This window comes from Callithrix jacchus, chromosome 10 (genome assembly GCF_049354715.1).
Source record: "Callithrix jacchus isolate 240 chromosome 10, calJac240_pri, whole genome shotgun sequence".
NCBI lineage: Eukaryota > Metazoa > Chordata > Mammalia > Primates > Cebidae > Callithrix > Callithrix jacchus.
In genome coordinates this window covers 67394181-67421085 of record NC_133511.1, presented here as the reverse complement: position 1 = coordinate 67421085, position 26905 = coordinate 67394181, and the positions used below count along the sequence as shown (strand labels likewise).

At 40.5% G+C, this 26905-nt stretch overlaps 1 protein-coding gene across 9 annotated transcripts in view; it reads right to left on the bottom strand.

Annotated features, from left to right (window-relative positions):
- Positions 1–26905, bottom strand: part of FAM168A (family with sequence similarity 168 member A) — a 186203-nt gene that overhangs the window by 141081 nt on the left and 18217 nt on the right. For 4 of the 9 annotated variants that reach the window (XM_078340263.1, XM_017977806.4, XM_078340268.1 and 1 more), the window contains one exon: positions 26403–26506. The exons of the other annotated variants lie outside the window; for them this stretch is intronic. The gene's annotated coding sequence lies outside the window, so the exon portion shown is untranslated. The remainder of the gene's footprint in view (positions 1–26402; positions 26507–26905) is intronic. 9 annotated transcript variants of the gene reach the window in all.

Genomic DNA, 26905 nt, shown 5'->3' with positions numbered 1-26905 from the left:
TTAGGGTTAATATTGTTATGTGTGAATTTGATACTGCCATTTTGATGCTAGCTGGCTGTTTTGCCCATTAGTTGATGCAGATTCTTCATTTTGTTGATGCTCTTTAGCATTTGGTATGTTTTTGGAATGGCTGGTACTGGTTGTTCCTTTCTATGTGTAGTGCCTCTTTCAGGAGCTCTTGTAAAGCAGGCCTGGTGGTGACAAAATCTCCGAGTACTTGCTTGTTCGTGAAGGATTTTATTTTTCCTTCACTTATGAAGCGTAGTTTGGCTGGATATCAAATTCTGGGTTGAAAGTTCTTTTCTTTACGGATGGTGAATATTGGCCCCCATTCTCTTCTGGCTTGTAGGGTTTCTGCTGAGAGATCTGCTGTGAGTCTGATGGGCTTCCCTTTGTGGGTAACCCAACCTTTCTCTCTGGCTGCCCTTAGCATTTTCTCCTTCATTTCAACTCTGGTGAATCTGACGATTATGTGCCTTGGGGTTGCTCTTCTTGCGGAATATCTTTATGGTGTTCTCTGTATTTCCTGGACTTGAATATTGGCCTGCCTTGCCAGGTTGGGGAAATTTTCCTGGATAATATCCTGAAGAGTATTTTCCAGCTTGGATTCATTCTCTTCATCACATATCAGGTACACCTATCAAACGTGGATTAGGTCTCTTTACACAGTCCCACATTTCTTGGAGACTTTGTTCGTTCCTTTTTGCGCTTTTTTCTCTAATCTTGCCTTCTCATTTTATTTCATTGAGTTGATCTTCGACCTCTGATATCCTTTCTTCTGCTTGGTCAATTCAGCTGTTGAGACTTGTGCATGCTTCGTGAAGTTCTCGTGTTGTGTTTTTCAGCTCCATCAATTCACTCATATTCCTCTCTAAGTTGTCCATTCTTGTTATCATTTCCTCAAATCTTTTTTCAACGTTCTTAGTTTCTTTGCATTGAGTTAGAATGTGTTCTTTTAGCTCACGGAAGTTTCTCGTTACCCACCTTCTGAAGTCTGATTCTGTCATTTCATCACACTCATTCTCCATCCAGCTTTGTTCCCTTGCTGGTGAGGGATTGTGGTCCCTTGTAGAAGGCAAGGTGTTCCGGTTTCGGGTGTTTTCCTCCTTTTTGCGCTGGTTTCTTCCCATCTTTGTGGATTTATCCACCTGTTGTCTGAATAGTTGCTGACTTTCCGATTGGGTCTCTGAGTAGACATCTAGATTGTTGATGATGAAGTATTTCTGTTTCTTAGTTTTCCTTCTAACAGTCTATCCCCTCTGCTGTAGGACTGCTGAGGTCCACTCCAGACCCTACTTGCCTGGGGAACACCTGTAGCAGCTGTGGAACAGTGAGGGGTGCTACCAGTTTCTTCTTCTGCTATCTTTGTCCCAGAATGATGTCCGCCAAATGTCAGTCTGATCAGTCCTTTGTGAGGTGACTCTTTGGATATACGGGGGTCAGGGAGCTGCTTGAGGAGACAGTCTGTACTTCATAGGAGCTCAAGTTGTTCATTCAGGGCTGCTAGGCAGGTATGTTTAAGTCTGCTGCAGCAGAGCTCATAAAGCCCCTTTTTTTCCTCAGGTGCTCTGTCCCGGGGAGTTAGGGCTTTATTTATGAGTATCTGTTGCATTGTCCTGCCCAGCAAGGAGGCAGTCTAGTTACTGCCTGCCTGCCGAGGCTATGCTGAGATGCTCTGGGCTCCGCCCTGTTGCTGTGGGCTCTACCCTGCTGCCGTATGTAATTCCCTGTAGTCCTGTTTATATGGGTGTGGTTAGAACTGCCATGGCGATGGTGGCCCGCCTCTGTAATGGCTGACTCTCTCTGTTATGGAGGGTTGCCTCGGCAATGGCAGGCTGTGTCAGTAATGGCAGAGTACCTCCATAGGGGTGGAGTGCCTTCGTAATGGTGGACGCCCCTCCCGCACCGAGCTGCACCGTCCTGGGTTCAGCTGTGCTTGCTGTGAAACTCTCAACCCTGAGCGTTTCCAATTGCTGTTTTGTTTGTTTTTGTGGGGGTGGGACCCGCTGAGCCTGATCACCTGGCTCCCTGCCTCAGAGCCCTTTTTTTTTTTTAAGTTGAACAGCTGACTCTCTCCCAGGTGTTCCAGTCGCCTGCTGAAAGGGCGCCGGGATCTGTGTGATTTCCCATGCGGTGACCCACTGCGCCGGCTGAAACAATGTCGCTGCCCAGGAATCTCCTGGCCTGGCTTACTGTTTAAGTCCCCTTTAATCAGATGAATGTGTTAATCTGCCTTCCCAAATCTCAAATTGCCGGTTTAACAGGGCAACCAGACCAATGTATTTTGTACGGAAACAGCCGCGCCGTGCTGGCAGCCCGTGGGGCTCCTACACCTGGGAATCTCCTGGTCTGTGGGCAATAAAGATCCATCTGGAAATGTGGCGTCCACTCACCCTCTGCGCTTTCACTGGGAGCTGCAATCCTGAGTTGCTCCTATAGCGCCATCTTCCATAGTATGTTTCATAGTGAACTACAATTGCTGTTTTCCTTCCTATCTAGTACCTAGCATAAAACCTGGCACAAAAGAGGTACTCAATTAACATCTGTTGACCAGCTGAATAAATAATGGATGGGGCCAGGTGTGGTGACTCATGCCTGTAATCCCAGCACTTTGGGAGGCCAATGCCAGGTTTATCACTTGAGGTCAGGAGTTCAAGACCAGCCTGCCCAACATGCTGAAACCCTGTCTCTACTAAAAATTAGCCTGGTGTGGTGGTACACACCTGTAATCCCAGCTACTAAGGAGGCTGAGGCAGGAGAATTGCTAGAACCCAGGAGGCAGAGGATGCAGTGAGCCAAGATCATGCCACTGCATTCCAGCCTGGGCAACAGAGAGAGACTGTCTCAAAACAGTAAATAAATAAATAATGGATGAATGACTGAAGGAATGAACTGAATTTATCACACAATTTTCACAAAGTAGCCATTCAATAACATATTTTTTTATAAATTAATCCTATCAAGCCCAGACAATAAGAAAAAGAGTTATGATTATGGCCCTGTTTTACAGATAACAAACAGAGAGATGGAAGGTTAAGATCACCCCTACTTTAGGTAGAGTAGGTATTAGAATCCCTTTGGTGTCTCAGAAACTAATTCTAGATTTTTTTTTAATGAGACCTTAATCTCTCTCCATATTTTAAATATTACCTACAGGATCGGTCAAGTTTTTCAAGTTTCTATGATTTCAAGAAGGGCCCTCAGAGTCAGAAGAAGAAACATGACCAAATGAGAACTTCAATGTCTCCTCTTTGGGAAAGAAGGAATAAAGACCTGATTTCATCTGGCCTGAGCACAGAGAAAGCAATTAAGTCTGACTAATAAGAGGATAAAGCCCTCACTATGAACAAATGAGGATGGAGGACACTCAGAAGGTCAAATATGAAAGGCAGTATGGGGAGTTTTAGCCACTCATTTACTCCTATAAAGAGCATGACTACTCACAGTCTTTCTGGGGAGTAGTCATCCTTTCATTTAACAAATACGTAGTCCCTGCAATGAACTAGGAGAATAACTCAACAGTGTATATCAAGAGCCTTAAAAAAGTTATACCTGGCCGGGCATGGTGGCTCATGTAATCCTAGCACTTTGGGAAGCCAAGGCAGCCAGATGGATTGAGCCCAGGAGTTCGAGATCAACCTGGGCAACGTGGCAAAACCCCACCTCTACAAAAAATACAAAAATTAGCCAGGTATGGTGGCGTGCACCTGTAGTTCCAGCTACTCAAGAGAATGAGGTGGGAGGATGGTGTGAGCCCAGGAGGCGGAGGTTGCAGCGAGCTGAGATTGTGCCACTGCATTCCAGCATGTGTGACAGAGCCAAACCCTGTTTCAAAAACGTAAGAATAAAAATAAATTATACCTTGACTCCAATTACCCTATTCCTATTTATCCTAAGAAAACTATCAAAAAAATAAAGATTGAAACCAGGCGCAGTGGCTCACACCTGTAATCCCAGCACTTTGAGAGGCCAAGGTGGGAAGATCGCTTAAGCCACAGGAGTTCGAGACAAGCCCAGGCAACACAAGGAGACCCCATCACTACAAAAAAAATTAAAAAATCTTAATTAGCTGGGCATTGGGTGTGTGCCTATAGTCCCAGCTACTTGGGAGGCTAAAGCAGAAGATCACTTGAGCCCAGAAGTTTGAGGCTGCAGTGAACTGTGATCACGCTAGACTGCATCTAGTCTGGGTGACAGACCCAGACACTTTCGCAAAATTAAAAGGAAAATGCTTAATGATATAATGTTAAATTAAAAAGAATTCCAAAAGACTACCTATAGTATCATCTTGATTATGTAAAATAAATAGAAAAGAAACTTTTCAAAAAAGCCCAAATGCTGAGTTTTAAAAGTAATCTCTGCATAGCAGAATATAGGGAAGTTTTGCCAAGTTTTCTAGTTTTTCCATAACAGACATTTTTCAAAAAAAAACACAAGGTGAAGGAGATTTTAGGATGAAAAATAAAGAAATAAAATGCCATCAGGATTCATTAAGCATTAGAATCTCTGCTAGGTGAGAAAGATATTAAAGGCATATTGTTTTTACACAAAAAGATTATGTTAATCCTACTGAGAATTGTCACAAATGCAAGGGTGAAATACATTGGGAGAGCAATAAAGAGGAAATCCCAGGAGGTCACTTTCATTTCAGAATGTCTATCATCAGCAAAGCCAAGTTCAATGAGTAAAGAGAGAAATGAAACTTGATGGGTGAAGAAGATGGCAAGCTAAGACCCAGTGCTAAGTGGTTAAGACCTACAAGCTAAGTGCTAAGTGTTAAGTTCCTTAACAGCATGGAATCTGTCAATTACCATATAGTGTGACAAAGGCCATGGAAGGAAGGCAGCAATAGGAATGTGGCAAATAGTCTAGAGAAAGTCAAGGTAGCCTTTGCTAAAGATGACTAATTTAAAGGAGAAAGCCATTAGCCTAGAGAACAGGGCATTCTAGGAAAAAGGGAGAGCCTAAAACATAGAAACAGCTTAGAATGCCTTGGGAAATGACATTTACTTCAGTGTTGCTAGAGTCCAAAGTGCAAGGCAGGCTGTGGTGAAAGATGTAGTTACAAAAGTCATCAGGGGCCTGTCTCAGAGGACCTGAATACCTGGTCTACTATTAAGCCAAGCAGCTACACATAAGCCAGTCAACAAGGTACCATTCCAGTAGAAGAGTTAGGCAGCCTTATGATACAGATAAGTGATGGGTGGTTAGAGCAGAAGAGGAACACCCTATTCAGCCTCGGGGCTCATGAAAGGCCTCTGAGAGAAAGTGCCAAACTAAGGCACAAAGGAAAAATGGGGCTAAGGTCCCAGCACTTTGGGAGACTGAGGCAGTGGATCTCTTGAGGGCAGGAGTTTGAGACCAGCCTGGCCAACATGGTGAAACCCCATTTCTATTAAAAATACAAAAACATTAGCTGGGCATGGTGTTTGCCTGTAATCCCAGCTTCTTGGGAGGCTAAAGCAGGAAAATCACTTGAACCTGGGAGGCGGAGGTTGCAATGAGCCAAGATCACAGCACTGCACTCCAGCCTGGGCAACAACAGAGCAAGGTTCTGTCTTAAAAAAAGAAAAAAAAAATGGGGCTAAGGGCTGTAACATCCAAAGTGATGACACACAATTGATACCTGGCCTGATCATAAACTCAGCAAATCAGGGAACTAGTCCCTGGCAAGGTTTCCAAAGAGGGAACCATTCTCATCACCAGAATGTAACCTCCAAGGACCTTGTTTGTCTTGTTCACTGCCAGGCTTCTAATACTAAAATAGTGGGCCAAAAGAAGCTGATCTATAAATATTTGTGGGAAAAAAAAAAGAAAGAAAGGAAGACTTGCTGTTATATTCAAAAGCAATGGGGCCAGTAAGCTTCAAACCACTGTCATGTTAAAGACAAAACAACAACAAAAGAAGCAATGAGGCTGGGCATGGTGGCTCACATTGTAATCCCAGAACTTTGGGAAGCAGAGATGTGAGGATCACTTGAGGCCAGGAGTTCAAGACCAGCCTGGCAACATAGTGAAATCCCGTTTCCTCAAAAAAAATTTTTTTAATTAGCCAAGTGGGGTGATACACGCCTGTAGCTCTAGCTGCTTGGGAGGCTGAGGCAAGAGGATGACTTGTGCCTAAGAGTTCGAGGTTGCAATGAGCTATAATCGTAACACTGCACTCCCTCCTGTATGACAAAGTGAGAACTGTCTCTTTAAAAAAAAGAAAAATAGTGAGAACCCATTCTCTCCACCTCACCACCAGCAAATTAATAATAATAAATTAAATAATTAAATAAAATAAGACAAATCCTATATGATTCCACCTATATGTGGTACTCAGAGTCATCAAAATCCTAGAGACAGAAAGTTGAATGGTGATCATCAGAGGGTTAGGGAGAATGAAGGAATAGGAGGTTCATGTTTAGTGGGTAGAGAAGTTTCAGATCTGTAAGATAAAGAGTTTTAGAGATAGTTGACAGTGATGGTCACACAACATTGTGAATGTATTTAATACACTAAACTATACACTTTCCAAAAATTGAGATGATAAATTTAATGTATTTTACTGCAATCAAAAAAAAAATTGGGGGCTGGGTGCAGTGGCTCATGTCTATAATCCCAGCACTTTGGAAGGCCAAGGCAGGTGGATCACATAAGGCTAGGAGTTCGAGGCCAGCCTGGCCAACATGGCAAAATCCCGTCTCTACCAAATACACACACACACACACACACACACACATACACACACACACACATACACACACAAATTAACCAGGCATGGTAGCATGCACCTGTAATCCTAGCTACTCAGGTAGCTGAGGCATGAGAATCACCTGAACCCAGGAGGCAGAGGTTACAGTGAACCAAGGTCACACCACTACACTCCAGCCTGGGCAACAGAGCAAGACTCTGTCAGGCCGGGCGCGGCGGCTCAAGCCTGTAATCCCAGCACTTTGGGAGGCCGAGGCAGGTGGATCACGAGGTCAAGAGATCGATACCATCCTGGTCAACATGGTGAAACCCCGTCTCTACTAAAAATACAAAAAATTAGCTGGGCATGGTGGCACGCGCCTGTAATCCCAGCTACTCGGGAGGCTGAGGCAGGAGAATTGCCCGAACCTAGGAGGCGGAGGTTGCGGTGAGCCAAGATCATGCCATTGCACTCCAGCCTGGGTAACAAGAGCGAAACTCCGTCTCAAAAAAAAAAAAAAAAAACTCTGTCTCAGAAAAAAGGAAAAAAAGCGATGGGAAATTCACAACCACCAAAAGGTGGAAACAACTAAAGTGTCTATTAATGGATGAATCGATCAAAAAAATGTAATATATACATAGAATGGAGTATTATTGATACTTAAGAAAGGAAATTCTGACACATACTATAACATAGATGAACCCTGAAAACATTCTGCTAAGTGAAATAAACCAGTAATAATAAACAAACACTATTATTCTACTCATATGAGCTACACGGAATAGTCAAATTCATGGAGACAAAGTAGAATGGTGGTTGTCAGGAGCTGGGGTAGGGAAAAAAACGGGAATTACCGTTTAAGACAATAGCACCACCACTCCTGGCTAATTTTATTTTTATTTTTAGCAGAGATGGTGTCTTACTATGTTACGTAGGCTGGTCTTGAACTCCTAAGCTCAAGCAATCCTCCCGCCTCGGCCTCCCAAAGTACTGGGATTACAGGCTTGAGCCACCATGCTTGGCCAAAATTAAGTTATTAATTTAAAAATCCTGTATTCATGAATTGGAAAATTTAATATTGTTAGGATGTCACTTTCAAAGCAATCTACAGATTTTATCAAAAGTCCAAAAACCTCTTTTTGTAGAAGTGGAAGAGCCAGTCCTCAAATTCATATAAAAACAAGAGGCCACAAATCGCCAAAATAATCTTGTAAATAAGCAACAAAGTTGGAAGATTCACACTTCCCAAGTTCAAAATTTACTGCAAAACTATGGTAATCAATACAGCGTGGTACTGGCATAAGGACAGGTATATAGATCAATGGAACAGAATTATAAGTCTAGAAATAAATCCATACATCTCTGGCCAATTAATTTTCAACCAACATGCAAACACTAATCACTAATCAATGAGAAAAGAAAAGTCTCTTCAACAAATGATGCTAGGACAACTGAATATCTACAGGCAGAAGAATGAAGCTAAACCCCTACCTCAAACCACATGTAAAACTTAATTCAAAATTAATCAAAGACCTAGATATAAAGGATACAACCATAAAACTCTTAATATAAAACAGGAATAAATCTTCATGACCTTGGATTTGGCAATGGATTCTGAGATATGACAACAAAGTAAGCAACCAAAATAAAAATAAACTGGACTTTATTAAAATTTTAAACTTTTGTGCATCAAAGGACATTATCAAAAAAAAAAAAAAAATGAGGAGGTTGAATGTGATAGCTTCCACCTGAGAAGGGCCAAGATGAGAATTCAACATCCACTTGGGCAAGACACTGTCTCTATAAAAAATTTAAAAAAGAAAAATTACCCAAGCATGGTGGTGCACATCTGTAGTCCTAGCTACTGAGGAGTCTGAGGTTGGAGTACAGTGGTATGATCATAGTCCACTGCAGCCTTGAACTCTTGGGCTCAAGAGTTCAAGGCTGCAGTGGACTATGATCATACCACTGTACTCCAACCTGGGCAACAGAGCAAGACCCTGTCTCAAAAAGAGAAAAAAAAAGTGGAAATACAACCTACTAAATGAGAAAAACATATTTGGAAATCATATTTTTGAGAAAGGTCTGTCATCCAGACTACATAAAGAACTTTTACAATTCAACAACAAAAAAAGCAAAAGAAAATTTTTTAATGGGCAAAGGACTTGAATAGATATTTCTCCAAAGGTATACAAATGACCAACAAGTACATAAAAAATGCTTAACATTATTCATTAATTATTAGAGAAATACAAATAAAAACCACACGATATATTATGCCATACTCATTTTAACAGCTATTTATTTTTTTTTAAAAAAAGAAGAAGGAAATAACAACTATGAGCAAGGATGTTAAATCTGACCCCTCGCCAGGCATGGTGGCTCACACCTGTAATCCCAGCACTTTGGGAGGCTGAGGCAGGTGGATCACGAGGTAAGAAGTTCAAGACCAGCCTAGCCAAGATGCTGAAACCCCCAGCTCTATTAAAAATACAAAACAATTAGCCGGCTCAGGGGCAGGCACCTGTAATCCCAACTACTCGGGAGACTGAGGCAGAAGAATTGCTTGAACCCAGGTGGCAGAGGTTGCAGTGAGCCAAGATCGTGCCACTGCACTCCAGCCTGGGCAAAAGAGTGAGTCCATCAAAAAAAAAAAAAAACTGAACCCTCATACATTGTCAGTGGGAATGTTAAAATGGTGCAGCCATTATGGAAAAGTCTGGCAGCTCCTCAGCAAGTTAAACATAGAATCACCGTATGACCCAGCAATTCCATTCCTAGGTATACACTGAACTGAAACAGGTACTAAAACAAATAAATCTGCCTACATGTTCATAGTGGCGCTATGCACAACAGCCAAAGGTAGAAACAACTCAAATGTCCATCAGTGGACAAACAGATAAACTGTAGCATATCTATACAACGTAATATTACTCAGCCATAAAAATCTTTAAAAAGTAATGAAGTACTGGTCGGGTGTGGTGGCTTATGCCTGTAATCCCAGCACTTTGAGAGGCCAAGGCAGATGGATCACCTCAGATCAAGAGTTCAAGACCAGCCTGGCCAACATGGTGAAACCCTGTCTCTGCTAAAAATACAAAAATTAGCTGGGCATGGTAGCAATCACCTGTAATCCCAGTTGCTCAGGAGGCTGAGGCAGGAGAATCAATTAAACCTGAGAGGCGGAGGTTGCAGTGAGCCGAGATCATACCATTACACTCCAGCCTGAGTGACAAGAGTGAAACTCCATCTCAAAAAAATAAAAGCAATGAAGTACTGATACAAGCTACAACATGAACATCAAAAACATTCTGAGTGAAAGAAGCCAGACACAAAAGGCCACACGTTATATGATTCATTTATATAAAATATTTAGAATAGGTAAACATAGAGACAAAAAGCAGATTGGTTTTCGCCAAGGGCTGGGAGGAAGTAGGAAGGGACTGACTATTTAATGGATATAGAACTTCCTTTTGGGGTGATGAATGTTTTGGAACTATAGATGATTGTTGTACAACACTGAGAGTGTATTAAATGCCACTAAATTGTTCACTTTAAAGTGGTTAATTTCAACAATTATATATAAATTTCACCTCAATCACTCAATCAATAATAAGAATCCTCCGTTCACACAAACTTCCCAAAAACTGTTTTGTCACCTTATTTTCTTCCCACTGCCCAAACTGTAATCACAACAGATGGCAAAGAATTTCTTGATTCTCAGCAGGAAAGAAAACAACAGCTTTAAGGAGTTGACACAAATAAGAACGTAAACAAAATCCTTAGCACCACTACTGCAGCATTAAGTAAGTCCAAGCAGTTATATCCATGGAATTAGTCTCACTTAAGGAAAGGCGATTGAAAGTTTTTTTTCTTGTTGTTGTTTTCTGAGACAGGGTCTCACTCTGTCTCCCAGGCTGGAGTGCAGTGGCACGAACATGGCTCACTGCAACTTTGACCCCCAGACTCAAACGATCCTCCCAGCTCAGCCTTCTGAGGAGCTGAGACTACAGGCATGTGCCACCATGACCATGCCCGGTTTTTTTTAAAAAAAGAGATGGGTTCTCACTATGTTGCCCAGGTGGTCTTGAACTTAAGGTTTCAAACATTCCTTCCACCTCAGCCTCACAAAGTGCTGGAATTACAGGAATGAGCCATCATGCCTGATCTCCAATGAAGGTACTTTTGCTAAGGTGTGTGAAGATACCTGTTGCTGGGATCAGGAGACATGAAGAAATTAAGAAAAAATTAAAATACTAGGAAAGGTTTTCAATAGCTTTGTAAGCCTTCAGAATGTAAAGTACATTAAGAAATAAAAACCTAAATGCAGTGGGTATAAACATGGCAAATCTGAAAACTAAACCTGCTATCAATCTGCCATGTGCAAAAAAACAAATATAGTCAGCCTGTGGCTCACGCCTGTAATCCCAGCACTTTGGGAGGCCAAGGCGAGCAGATCACAAGGTCAGGAGTTCAAGACCAGGCTGGCCAACATGGTGAAACCCCATCTCTAATAAAAATGCAAAAATTAGAAGGGCATGGTGGCATGTACCTATAATCCCAGCTACTCAGGAGGCTGAGACAGGAGAATCACTTGAACCCAGGAAGCAGAGTGAGCTGAGATGACACCATTGCATTTCAGCCCATGTGACAGAATGAGACTGCATCTCAAAAAAATAAAAGGTTACCTACTAACAGGGAGGTTCTGCCTGAACCTGAGCAAAACATTCCCTGAGTACCAGCTGAGCATATTTAGTAAGGCATCAATTCACACCGGGCCTCAGGGAGGGGACATTCATTGTGATATTCAATGGGACATCACCATAATATACAGTATCTTTGTGACCAGTATTTCCAATGATTCTATTCTCTGTATCTTGTACGGCTTAATAGTGATGCAGTGGATTGGTGAAGTCAATGAAACTATGCCAAGAAAAGACTTGAAAAATAGCTTTTCAAGCAATTCCAAACCAGGCCAGGATTTCATCCCCATCAGGTATTTACCTGATGATCATCCACCTAAGGCAGACACCTCAAACATTTCTGGTATATGCTTTGGAAGGCTCCATTATATTTATTTTCCATCATAACTCAACCAACAATTTCAGCTCTCCCATTTGTTAGCTATGCAACTATCCTCTAAGGACAATACTGCTTATCTAACAGCTATCTAATACCGCTATTAGCTGAGTTTTAGAGATAATTTATGTAGAATGCCTACATACTATCTGGCCCAATAAATGAATGCAATAAACTGTGGCTGCTACTGTCATCACTAATAAATATTCATGAATGCCCACTATTTTCCCAACATTGTGCTAAGGAGGAGGAGGAAAACAGTAAGTATGTAGGATGCAGTCCACTCTAAGGGGGTAGACAATCAAGTTGAAAGAAAAAAACCGTTATACAATGGTTATATGTAATTATATAATTAAATGGTCACTTGCTTGGTACAGACTAAGTGCAGGAGAGACCAGAAAGCTTTTCTTTCTATTAACTCACACAACTCTGAGCCAGGCAGGCAGAAATTATCATTACCATTTTACAGAAAAAGAAACTGAGACTAAGAAAAACAAGGTCATAGAGTTCAATCATTTATGCAATTAACAAATTCTAGGCTATGCACTATGCTTAGGTGCAGAAGAGAAATAGATTAGTTAGGACTCTTGGTTGTAAATGACAGAAAACAAACTGGTTTAAGCAAAAGGCCTAATTTCTGACTTAATTAACTGAAGCCTAAGATTAGGGTAGACGATGGGGAAGGCTCAATTCAGAGCTCAAAGTCACTGCCTCCACCTCTTCAGCTTCACTTCCTCAATGCTGGTTCTATGATAAGCCAGACGCTCTGCTCTTATGGTGGCAAAATGGCTACAGCAGCTCCAGCTGCTATACCTCTTTAGTTTAGCAGGACTTGGAGAAGTTCTTCTATAGTGGCTTACAAAAGTCCTGAACATTCAGTTTAGACCAGCTTAAAACATATTTACCCCTAAACCAATCACCATGACCAGAGGAATGTGATGCCTTGGTTACCTTGAGCCTGGTTCACGTAACGCTAGAACTAAGAAATTCCTACCCAAACTATATGAAGCAAAGCAGGGGGGAAGTGTGGTTCCTAAAACCAACATCTGAGGCGATTGCTGAGATAAGAAGGAAGCTACAGAAGCAAAGTACAAATGTCTACCACAAGGAACCCTGTGACTGTGCTCTCACAGAATGTACAGTTTGGGGCAGTGATTCTCAAATGCAGATGGACTAGTAGGAAAAAAAAAAGGCTAGAGGTATAGTTCTAGTCTGAAAGAAACATAATTGCAAAACAATGAGGTAAGTGCCATACAGCCAATACTTAAACAACAGTATCACAATATCCAGGGGAAAAAAAAGGAAGGCCACCCTAAGATTTCAAGAAAGTCTTCAAAGAGGTAGTACTGACCAAATTGAGTCCTGAAGAAAACAGGTCAGTTAGCAAATCACCTAACTACAACTTTAGAATCAAGGTTTCCTGATTCCTTATCAAGATCTCTTCCCACTACTAGGGTGGAGAAAAAAATGGGCACTGAGGCCTCAAGGAAGGTGACTGCCACAGAAGCTCATTTAAACCAGCTGTTATAACTGCTCAGTACTGAAGTACACTGTAAAGAATTTGTCCACACTACAGCAGGACTACAAAGACCCTGCCAACCTTACAGGAGGATGTTTCAGCTAGGTAACAGTCATGACCTAAGCATGGAACGGGATATTCTGTCATTTCCCAGCACTTTCATTTCTTCACCTACTACCAGGCTGCTCTTTCCACTCTATGTGTAAGGGCTAACAGTTCAAACAGAAAAGCAGCAAACACATTAAGCTAAATTGAAACCACATTACAATAAGCTAAAGGAAAAACCCACTATACTGATATTTCCACACATGCAGTTTATGCTCATTGAGACTGGAGTTAGATAAAGGAGTTTGCATCCATCTCTACCACTTATTAATTGTGTGACCCTGAGCAAGTCACTTTTCTAACCCTCAATTTCCTCATCTATAAAACGGGAAACATTATATATAATACCTTTCTTGGAGCTACTATAGGAATTAAAACAAGATAAAGGGAAAGCACTTGTAAAGCATCATGTGAATATTAGTTATATTCCTTAACCTTTAAGAAGAGCCATTTCAAAGTACTCTATGACTTCTACTTTCATAAAGAGCAGAATCCTCAACACTCCATTCCTTCCAGACTTGAAGCAATCGAAACTCTTTCCAGGGAAGGCTTTTTAAAAACAATACCACATTAAACATCGTTGATTTGTTTTAAAAGCTGCAATTAAGAGGATTCCACTGTTTCACCAGACTCTTGTGGCATCCAATTAAGTAATAACAGGAGAGAGGAGCTCTTGAATACGAAGGAAAACTTCCACAAGTCGGTGACACGTGTGCAGGGCTCAAGCTGAGATCAAAATAGTTGAATACAGCATTAATTCCCCCCTTTCCTTTTTCCCAAAAACACTTAAGTTTGCATGCAACTAGCTGAAAAGTAAACCAGCCCAAATGACTGCCATATTTCAAGCTTTATTACCTTTTATCCTGTTAACATCTACCAGTTGAGTTTTAAAGGATTAACACCAAAACAAATGGTTTAAATGCACAATAGGTGAGCTTCAGTGATCAGAAATTATAATAGCCAAGCTGAATTTACACTTAACAATGAGATGTTAGCATGTTTCCCTAAACTGTGTCTATTGTAAATCAAAGTTATTCATTTTCTATTTTCACATATGTACTTTGTAAATAACATTAAAAATAAAACCCTCTTCAAGGGGATGCATTTTTTTCTAATTTGCCTGCCTTCCCTCCAAAATGTAAAGCAAACCTCTTTTATCCCTTGATGTAATCAATAAAAATTAAAGCCAAACATTCAGCATTTACTTTGCAAGTTACAGACAACAGTTTTAGCAGCGCCTACCAAAAAAGCACATCCCCAATATCCAAATGGAAAGATAATTAAGCATCCATTTGTTGAAACAGCCCTTTTTAAGCAGGGCTACACTTGATTGCCAATGAAAAGAGCTCCCAGAAAGTCAGACCTCCCAATTTGTTTTTGGGAAGCAACTCAGGAAATATGTACATACTAACACAGGATGAGCCATCATGATAAGAAAAACACAAAATTTGGATTCAAGTCCCAGTCTGTTATACACTCCACTCATTCAAGCAATTATGAAGTAGCTGTTTTCTATCAGGTATAATATTGAGTGCTAATAATAAAAAGCAAGACACATTATGAATTATTACTATAAAATGTTACAGGTACTATAAGAGGCATCAACACAGGACAAGCAAGAAGAAAAAAATAGTCAATTCTACCTGGAGAAGAGAGCAACAACTTTATGGTAGAAGCAATGCAGGTGATAGATTTTTAAAAATAAAAGTAAGGTCATGTTTGCCAAGTTGAGAAGGGAAGAGGACCACTTGAGCAACATGAATAGAGATTTGGCAGTTTAACAGCATATCCTAAGTCCCAGGGATTGTAAGTGGTTTGGTAGGGTTGGGCTGAGAAGAAGTTACTGGAGGTGACCCTGGCAGCAGATGGAAGAATGGAGGCTGCTGTCCACACAAGAGTTGCTGAGAGTTTGAGCTGAGGCAACAGCTGTGGGGATGGAGAGAAAGACACAGATTTGAGTAATGCTAAGGTGATAATATCTACACAGCTTAGTGACTGAAGGAATATAAGAAGATAAGGAAATCCCAAATTTCCGGCTTCAGTGACTGAGAAAATGGGGATATCATTCACTGAGATAAGAAACACAAAGAGGGCCGGGGGCGGTGGCTCACGCCTATAATCCCAGCACTTTGGGAGGCCGAGGCAGGTGGATCACGAGGTCAGGAGATCGAGACCATCCTGGTCAACATGGTGAAACCCCATCTCTACTAAAAATACAAAAAATTAGCTGGGCGTGGTGGCACGTGCCTGTAATCCCAGCTACTCGGGAGGCTGAGGCAGGAGAATTGCCTGAACCCAGAAGGTGGAGGTTGTGGTGAGCCAAGATCGCGCCATTGCATTCCAGCCTGGGTAACAAGAGCGAAACTCCGTCTCAAAAAAAAAAAGAAACACAAAGAGAAGAAGGTGTGGGGGGGAAACCATAATGAGTTCCGTTTTGATCCAAACTTGTGACTTTAAACTAGGCACTTGATACCTCAAAATCAGTTCCCCAGTTAGCAAAATGTTTATAATACCACCCACCTCAAAGAAATTCTCAATGTGGTGAGAATAAAGTAAGATAATCAATGAGGGAAAGGTTATATTAATTTTACCCTCTACCTATGACTCTGTGGAAGAGACTGCTAATAGTATCCATTTTCCCTTGCTTCCTTTTAATAAAGACACTCCCCACCATAACCCTCTGCCAAAATAACTGAGCACATGCAACTGAGTTGGAAACTACATTTCCTAATGTTATTTACAACTAGATATGTCTTGTTTCTAAAGATAATAAATGAGAGGCGGGGGGCGGGGGGGCGGGGGGGCGGGGGGGATTGATATACACAACTTCAGCTTGCTTTTTTTTTAAGGCAAATATGTGTCCTCTACTCTCTCTTCTCCCTTCTCATGGACTTATTTCAAGGTAGATGTGTTAATAAGCTATCACTGAGCATGCAGATGAGGGCATCACCCCCAGACAATGAGACAGAAGGAATCTGGATCTCTAAATGATTTCATGAAGCAGAACCTTTGCCGACTGTCGTCATAAGAGACCTATCTCTGGACTGTTTTATAAGAGAGAAACATTTATCTTGTTTGAACCACTGAATGTTTGGGTATCTTTCAATAGCTACCCTGTACTCTAACTACTCACCTTTCAAGCTTGTAAAATCTAAGCAAGAAACTGAGCAAGACAAATTTCAGGGCCCTAGAAATCTACTAGACATTGGCAGTACCTTTGAGATTGAAGAGAGGAACATTTTTGAGTACATATGGACATGCACAACTCACAGACATAAAATGAGAAAAGAGTTGGATTGATACGGGCCAAGCGACAAAGCAGGCCAGGACTGTAGCCAACTAATCAAGGCTGAAAATTCTAATTTTTTATCTCATATGGCTTCCACATTAAAACAACTAACTCTTGAAAGATCTAGTAATACGTAAATTACTACCTAACACTCAAATCTATAATCTGGAACAAGAGAATCAATTATGACATTCTTAAGACGAGGGGTAATTTACCTGAATATAACAACAATCTCAGACTAAATTAAGAAAACAAGAAGCTTAGAAATTTATTTATTTGTTTGTTTGTTTGAAACAGAGTCTCACTCTGTCTCCAGGCTGGAGTGCAGTGGCGCAATCTCGGCTCACTGCAACCTCCACCTCCTGGGTTCAAGCAATTCTCCTGCCTCAGTCTCCCGAGTCGCTAGAACTACAGGAGCACACCACCATGCCCAGCTAACTTTTGTATTGTTAATAGAGACTGGGTTTCACCATGTTGGCCAGGATAGTCTCGATCTCATGACCATGTGATCTGCCTGCCTCAGACTCCCAAAGTGCTGGGATTACAGGTGTGAGCCACAGTGCCCAGCCACTTAGGAATTCCTAAATATTCTGAACTGTAATCACAGAGAAAAATAATACAGGGCAGGGCACATGGAAAACCAAGTAACTATGATATGACTATATTTGAATGTGATACAACCTAGAAGCATGAAGTAAAATGGCATCTTCTCAAGGGTTAGGAAGAAGGCTGTTAAGAACTAGACCCTCAACCAGGTGCCCATGCTTGTAATTCCAGCACTTTGGGAGGCTGAGACAGGCAAATCACAAGGTCAGGAATCAGCCTGGCCAATAAAGTGAAACCCCATCTCTACTAAAAATACAAAAATTAGCCAGGTGTGGTGGCATGCGCCTGTAATCCCAGCTACTCGAGAGGCTGAGAAAGGAGAATGGCCTGAACTCATGAGGCAGAGGTTGTAGTAAGCCAAGATCAGGCCACTGTACTCCAGCCTGGGCAACAAAGCTAGACTTCTTCTCAAAAAAAAAAAAAAAAAAAAGAACTAGACCCTTGATGTGTTACTGTTGAGATGTTCCTATCAAAAGTCACAGAATTTCCTTTTTAAAAAAAATAACAAGGATATGATACACATTTGTAGGACAGATGAGCCAAAACAGTTGAGCCTGTGACTTTGGCTGCGGGATATCACCTTTAAGAAAATAATTCTCAGAAGAAAAATAGTGTGCTGTGATAAATACAAGGATAGTTAGGTTCTAGTCTCAGGTTCTTCATTTTCAAACTACATGGCCTCAAACAAATCAACTGACCTCTCTGGGCCTCTGTTCCTTATCTGAATGTAATAAGAGAGGTGGATGAGATGATGATCTCTTCCAACTCTATGAAATTCCGAAGTTTCCAACTTTTCTAATGATATTAAAAATAATCATTATTGTAATGCCAATATTTCAGTATAAAAAAATAGAAGTCATAGAATACAGCAGCACTTCAATTTATTTCAAATGCACACTTAAGAAAAAAAAAAACTGGACTGGGCATGGTGGTTCATGCCTGTAATCCCAGCACTTTGGGAGCACTCAACTTCCCAGGCTTAAGTAATCCTCTGACTTCAGCCTCCTGAGTAGCTGAGACAATAGGTGCATGCCACCATGCCCAGCTAATTTTTTGAATTTTTTGTAGAGAGGGTTTCATCATGTTGCCCAGTCTGGTCTCAAGTGATCCATCAGCCTCAGCCTCCCAGAGTGTTGGGATTACAGGTGTGAGTCACTGTGTCCAGCCTAAAATTTTCCTAATATGTTTCATGTACTAGTATGGTAGCTCTTTTTGCACAGGACCATGGTTTTTTTTCATCTTTGTACACATTTTATTTAGGACAGGGCCAAGAATAATGATAATGATACTAGCTAACGCTGTGTTATACGCCAGGCAAGTGCCAAGTGCAGTATTTGTTTTAATCTTCATTATCCCCATTTTATAGAGGAGAGGACTGAGTCTCAGAAAAAGGAAGTAACTTGCTTAGTCTCATAGCTAATAAAGAAATGCAGCTGTGATTAGAACCCAGCTGGGTGTCTGTTCCTGTGGGTATTATCTCTGTTTTAATAGCTGGCAACAGTGTGTTTTCCATGATTGCTGAAGGAATGCATGATTGAAAAAGTTGACACTGTATCTAGTATTAAAGAGTGACGATACTAAAATTGCTAGCAATCTGACTTTAGAGCTACATACTTAACCTTTATATTTTCACAGAAACAGTTTATATGAATATATGGGTATATATGAAATATATTATCTGTCTTATATGAGCCTTAAAATCCTGTGATGCAGTTACTATGCTTTTCATATACATTCTACAGGTTAGGAAAAGTAAGATGAATTAATTACACAAGATCATTCATTTATTAACGGAATCTGTACTCCACATCCCAGGTCTCCTAACTCCAAACCCTGTATTTTTTCCCTCTATATAATACTTTTAGCTGTTGGTTAGAGCTTTACATCTATTTTCTTATGAATGCACAATAGTCTTTTTCGTATGGAAAATACATACGTTCATTGAGACTATTTGAAGATAAGAGGTAACCCTTAAAAATCTTTCTGTGTCGGCCAGGCACGGTGGCTCACGCCTGTAATCCCAGCACTTTGGGAGGCCGAGGCAGGTGGATCATGAGGTCAGGAGTTCAAGACCAGCCTGGCCAATATGGTGAAACCCCATCTCTACTAAAAATATGAAAATTAGCTGGTCATGGCAGTGTATGCCTATAGTCCCAGCCACTTGGGAGGCTGAGGCAGGAGAATCACTTGAACCTGAGAGGCGGAGGTTGCAGAGAGCTGAGATCACGCCACTGCACTCCAGCCTGGGCGACAGAGCAAGATTCCGTCTCAAAAAAGAAAAAATCTTTATGTGTATATTTCTTTCTCAAAGGTGATCTGCCCATCTGAAGTCAGGAGTTCAAGACCAGCCTGGCCAATATGGCAAAACCTCGTTTCCACTAAAAATACAATAATTAGCCAGGCATGGTGGCAGGCACCTGTAATCCCAGCCACTCAGGAAGCTAAAGTGGGAGGATCACTTGAGCCTGGGAAGCTGAGGCTGCAATGAGCCATGATCATGCCACTGTACTCCAGCCTGTGTGACAGAGTAAGATTCTGTCTCCAATAAAAAGACAAGACAAAAATATTTAAGTACCATAAAAATACTTTACAAAGAATTATGCAAATATCAGTTGACATTATTACATATGAAGTTAATATGATAAAGTAACTCAAACTGATTCTGAGTGGGACCTATGGAAACCCACCCCCTTATTTAGTCACCATACCATGTTCATATTAGTAGACCAAGAACAGAGAAGAAAGATGCCTAAATGTGTTCTTACAATCAGATAAAACACAGACTTTGAAACTGTCCTGGACAACTATTCTACTCTAATACTTAATACAGAAGGCAATGATCCAGACGACATAATACAGTTGCTTGCAGTAAAGAAAAACTGCTATCCCCCTGAAAAAAAAAATGAGTAAAATTAGTGTCATACCAAAACTCAGAGACAGAAGCCTCTCCTCACATGGAAAAATCCTTAACTAATACACTGCAGCATTCAGATACATCAATAATTAAACACAGTGAAAATTTAGGTTGATGTTCCACTTAGGAAAAATATCATCTGCATTACTGAAATACTGTAAACAGAATCAACTTTCAAGTAAGAGATAATCTGAATATGGCTCCATAAAATTAAGCATTCTAGCCTATGGAAGCAAATCCCCACTTGGCAGCCACCACCTGTACCTCTTTAAATGAAGATATATTAATGTGCTCACCTGAGAGATACCACCGAATTCATGTGCAATAATCACAAGACTCACATGGAAAATTCCCCCAAAAATGGACACACTTAACTGTTAAGGGTTAGAAAGAGGAATGAAAAAAAATCTATTTTAGCCAGGTGCTGTGGCTCACGCCTGTAATCCCAGCTCTTAGGGAGGCAGAAGAGGGAAAATAGCTTGAGCTCAGGAGTTCGAGACCTGCCTGGGGAATAGAGTGAGATCTCATTCTCCACAAAAAGGAAAAAAAATCTATTTTAACTTCTGTACATATTCCTAGAAGGCTTAAAACCAGGATTTCAACTTGACTGTCATCATGAGGGAAGCTATAGTTATTATCTCTATCCCTATTCCTCAATCAGTTCTCCACATACTACCCAGTGTTCTAAGTTTTTTTAATCAAGGAGCCTCCCACTTCCTTGTTCTAGGGATCAAGACTAGACCAAGATCCAAACCTCAGGTCTAAGCTCTTGGCCTGCCTCACAGTAGTACCTCACCCCATTCTCACTTCCACTATGCAGTTACATTCACTGAATTTTATCTACCCAGACGTCATTCTGGCCTCTTCTTTTCCACTGTCCCTAAGGACTACCATAATTAAACTCATCAAAATGTCTTCATATAGTTCAAGTGAAATTTTAAATTTCCCTCTTAAAATGTCAGTGAATTCTGGCGGGGCACTGTGGCTCATGCCTGTAATACCAGCACTTTGGCAGGCCAAGACAGGAGGATGGCTGAAGGACAAGAGTTTGAAACCAGCCTGGGCAACATAGACACCCTGTCTCTACAAAAAAATTCAAGAATTGGACAGGCATGGTGGTACACACCTGTAATTCCAGCTACACAGGAGTCTGAGGTGAGAGGATCACTTATATACAGGAGTCCCAGGCTGCAGTAAGCTATGAATGGGACGCTGCACTCCAGCCTGGGTGACAGAGCAAGATTTTTCTCAAAAAAAACAAGGGGCAAGGCAGGGGTAGAGGCATGGTGTTGCATCCCTGTGGTCCCAGCTACTTAGGAGACAAGGCAGGAGGATGACCAAGCCTGGGAGGTAGAGGCTGCAGTGAGCCATGAGCCATTGTATTTCAGACTGGGTGACAGAGCAAGACCCTGTCTCAAAAAAAAAAAAAATAAATAGTTAATTCTCTAAGCTCCACCTAATACTAATTATGACTGTCACAAAATAATTACTATCTTGCCTGGAATATTTCCAATTTAAAAGGCATTTTCACATTCATTATCTAATTTGACCTTCACAACAGATGGGAAGGCCTGCTATTATTATCTCTATCCCAAGTTCCAGGCAGAGAATATCAGTTGTTCCATGAAACTTAGCTAGTAAGTAGCAATGCTGGAACTCCCACCAAGTTTGTATGATCACAGATCCAATGCCCTTTCCACGTATGTACTCACTCTCTTGACCAAGAGAGTGTAAAAAACTATATCATCTATCTAACTGTCCCTTAAACAAATTACCTAGATGGAACACCAAGTTCCTAGAGAAAAATAAGCTCTATTAGTTTAACAGTACCAAGTGAAGATATAACATAATTAACCATCTTTTTTTTTTTTTTGAGATGGAGTTTCACTCTTGTCGCCCAGGCTGGAGTACAATGGCATAATCTTGGCTCACTGCAACCTCCGCCTTCTGAGTTCAAGCAATTCTCCTGCCTCAGCCTTCTGAGTAGTTGGGACTACAGGCATGTGCCACTATGCCTAATTTTTTTTTTTTGTATTTTTAGTAAAGACAGGGTTTCACCATTTTGGCCAGGCTGGTCTCAAACTCCTGACCTCAGGTGACCCACCCATCTCAGCCTCCCAAAATGCTGGAATTACAGGTGTGAGCTATCACGTCTGGCTGAAGTTGGCCGTCTTTTAATAATTCCTAAGGCCAATGATGAAAGCACCAAATTATCCCGATACTCTACTAGTAGTAGAATTAGTCAAGAAAAGAAATCAACATATTACTGAACCCCTACCATGTTACAGGCATATATTAGACCCTACCACATACATTAACCCTAACATCCCTGTAAAGTGTGTATCATATCCCTATTATGTAGATGAGCAAAACAAGGCTCATCCAAGAGTAAAGGTATCCAATGATGGTTAAGACGTATAACCCAATAAATGGAAAGCCAAGATTTTGAAACCCAAGTCTGAGGCTATTTCCAGTGACTACGCCACGTTCTGCAGCCCTTTAAAGAATTCTTAAAACAGGATTATGCCTAGAAGTCCTTTAATTTTGGTGAGATGATCAAAATACTCCATGCATGTTACTGCTGTAAAATAAGATCAAATGACAGGAAGAACAATCAGATATATACATCTGATGATAGGTACTAATTCATGTATAATATATTTTTGAGCCAACAGCTGTAATATGTAACAGTTTAATAGAAACTTGAATGTATCTTCAGAATGTCTCATCCTATAATTTAAAATCTAGAATAAGCTTTGAATCAGGTAAACAGTCTGCCACTAATTAGCTGAGTCCCTAAATTTAGTTACTAAACTTGTCTAACTTTTTACACTAGTAAAATGGAAACAATACCTACCTATCCGAGTTTTCATTAAGATTTAGAAATGTCCAGATACGGTGGCTCATGCCTGTAATCCCAGCAATTTGGGAAGCCGAGGCGAATGGATCACCTGAGGTCAGGAGTTCGAGAATAACCTGACCAACGTGGTGAAACCCCATCTCTATTAAAACACAAAAATTAGCAGGGCATGGTGGTGGAAACCTGTAATCCCAGCTGGCTGGGAGGCTGAGGCAGGGGAATCGCTTCAACCCAGGAGACAGAAGTTGCAGTGAGCCAAGATCGTTCCACTGCACTCCAGCCTGGGCGACAAGAGTGAAACTGTGTTTCAAAAACACACACAAAAAAAACAAAAAACAAAGATTTAGAAATAATGTAAGTAAAACACCTATGGCAATGTCCAGCATGTGTAGCTATTATCAGCCTCTGCTCTCTGTGGATATTCCCAGCCAAAACATGTACATGAAAATTTAAAACTCAAATAAAGGATATTCCAAATATAATGAACTGTTTGGTATCATGGAAAATAAATATTCAGATGAATCAATTTTCAATTTTTAAATATTTTTGTATTAGATAATTCTTTTAATATCAGATAATCAAAACAAACCTGGGTATTTGCCTTGAATCCCTAAGCAGAGTTTCTTCCCGGTTCAGAAGATCTTCTAGTTACCTAGTAACCACCTGCCAGCCCCAAACTAAAAAAACTGGCTCTGCTCTGGGCTAATTACCCAAGCAGCATGAACAATCTAAAATGAAGTGTAGAATAAAGGGAATTGTCAGACAGAATGTTAGTGAAATTATCCACAACAGGAGACCTGAGAATCCAAATACCACCGGGCAGTTATTTCCATGAGAATAAAATCACAATTTATGAACCCTGCAAATTATACCATTATTAAAACAAACATCCCATTGAGGCTACAGCCATCAGATAAATGGCTTTATTGTCCCCATTGTTTTATCTACTGCAGCAAAGAGGTGAAAACTGAATGAGCCGTTACCAGAAGCAGTAATTTCTAGGAAATTACATTGCAGACCTCCATCTTAAAGCTCCCTTTGTGTTGGAGTATACAGGCTCTGGAAGGGAAGAGGGAAATGAGGAATCAACTGTTCTCTGCATGCCCCCCAACTCAAAGATCCTGACAACTTTACAAGCAGAACTCACCAGTTTTCTCCACATTTTTCTATTTCTTTTCTCATCCAGTAGTTCGATCCTGGGCTCACCCGGGAGGGAAGAATCTGAACTCAGCAAAACTACTTTATTCACTAGGGAACCTTTAGACAATCCTCCAACCCAAATAAACACAGACAGAAGAGACAAGAAAATGGCCCCTGGTTTCCCTGGCTCTCACAATACAAAGTATCTCTAGCTAGACAGAGTAATGAGAATTAACAACAAAGTACAAAAACATAGTATAGGTTCCTCCCACTATTAAAAAAAAATCCTTTGCGATAACTGCTAGCATCACAAACCTCAAAGGACATTTACAGAACTGAATGGGAAACTTGAGACACTACCTAACAGCTAACCTGTGCTGAACTGCATCATGGAACAGAGAAGGCAAAAGTAATCCCTTCAGTAATCGTTCAATGAATCCACAAATCTACCAATTTTGAAAATGGAAGGAATGAAGCTAGAGCATCACTGGGCATCTGCTATATGCCAACTACTGAACACATATTATTTCTAATCTTCCCAACAACTTTCTGAGGTAGAACAGATATGCCTTACTGACAGGTGAGAATTTAAGGCACACAAAAATTAAATAATTTATCCCTGTTCACATAGCTACTTAACTAAGATCCGAATTAAAGTTTCTCTGACTTTAAAATGGAAGCACTTTTAACCTCAGGTTTTTGCCATTTTATTCTATTAGTAGAGCCTAATTTAAAATACTTATATGAAAAATGTGTAAGGTATCATATTTAAATGCTACCTCATCCTTTTACAAAGTTCTAACACTCTGAAGAAGTCATGGGAGGATGCAGAAGAATTATATCATCATCACACAATTCACTTTTGGAATTCTCCTTTGATCTTCTCAACAAACTTCTGAGGTATGACTCCACCACCACCACTTTATACTGAGAAAACTGAGGTTCAGAAAGATTTTATGATTTGCCCAAGACAGAACAGAAACTAAAACTCACAACTCTGACTACAAACTCATTTTTTATGCAACTTGATCACAATGCCAGACTTAAACACAGGCATAAAGAACTCAAAAATCTGCTTTGGAGATCTTTTCTTATTTTTGAAGAACATCTGTTCATAATTAATAGCATGTGGAACACTGGGCATGAGGGAGGGAAGGCAGGAACAACAGACAGTCCCTTAGGGCCTTAAGCTGCCTAAATGTAAAGTTTCCTGTTTCAAAAAACACTGGAGGCCCATTCAGTGGAAAACAGGAGCTCTAAGTGACAGAAATGCATTTTGGCACTCTGAACTCCCAAATGTATTCTAGACCACCAAGTGAAAGCTTACTGGTAATATTGGATTCAAGGGATTGAGGGCCTATTATACATCAGACACTATGCTAGGCTCTTTACACATATTGTTTCTAATCTTCTCCGATGCTCCTTTGGGAAGATGGTAGAATCCCTGTTTCACAGATGAGTAAACTACAGCTGAGAGGTGAACTGACTAAATCCTGACTGATCTGACCATTGTTTAATCTATAGTGACAGAAAAGCCAATAGGTGGTTGCTTGAAAGGGGGAAACGGGAAGAACATGGAGGGCAAGATTTCAAAGGGGCACCAAGAAACTTTTGGGAGGTGATGGATATGTTCACCACCTGCTTTATGGTGATGGTTTCACAGGTGTATATGTATGTTAAAACTAAGCAAACTGTATATTAAATTTCTATCACTTATTGTATGTCAATTTTACTTCAATAAAGCTGTTCAGGAGAAAATTCACACACGCACACACAATTTTCTTTTTACTAACCACTGACTACCACCCCAGAATATCTGCCCTAAAACTGATCACAGGAAGGCCAGGCCAAAGAGCTCTTTCTCTAACCAATGTAATTTCAAGTTTATGTAAATTATTAGTAAAACATCACTGAAAGTTTTAAATACCCAAGAATAACAAATTATTTCCAAGAACTCTACAGCATTTCAGAATATGTTTCCATACAAATGAAATGTTAATTACAAAATGTAGCCTGGTAAAAGAATAAATAGTAAAGTCTTCGCATCACACAAACCTGGATTGAATCCCATCCTTGACTCTTACTATGAATCTAATCAGGTTTCTAAATCTGTATTCACCTTCTCATTTATAAAATGAAAGGGATCATAACAATGCTATCCATCTTAGTCAGTTCAGGCTGCTGTGTATGTAAAAGAATACCACAAACATTTACTTTTCACAGGTCCGCAGGCTGCGAAGTCCAAGATCAAGGTACTAGCAGATCTGGTATCTGGTGACAGCTTCCCGATTTGCAGATGGCCCTCTTCTCAATGTATCCTCAAATAGTGGAAAGCAGAGAGAGAGGAAGTAAGCTCTCTAGTGTCTCTTCTTATAAGGGCACTTATAAGAGCTCCATCCTAATGACCTTATTACTTCCCAAAAACCCCATCCCCAAACATCACACTGAGGATTAGGGTTTCAACATATGAATTTTGATGGGATACATTCAGTTCATATACTACCATTTACTAAAATCAAACTATGTGCCAAACACTGAACTAAGCACTTTAGTTACTTCCTACCAACTCTATAATATAAATACCATTATGTCTCCATCTAATAGATGGAGAAAATAAGTTATAGAAAGATTAAGTAACTTTGAAGGTCACATAGCAAGTGACTGCAACAGCTGGGATTTAAATTTACCTTGCAAAATTATTGAGGAATAACTGAAAG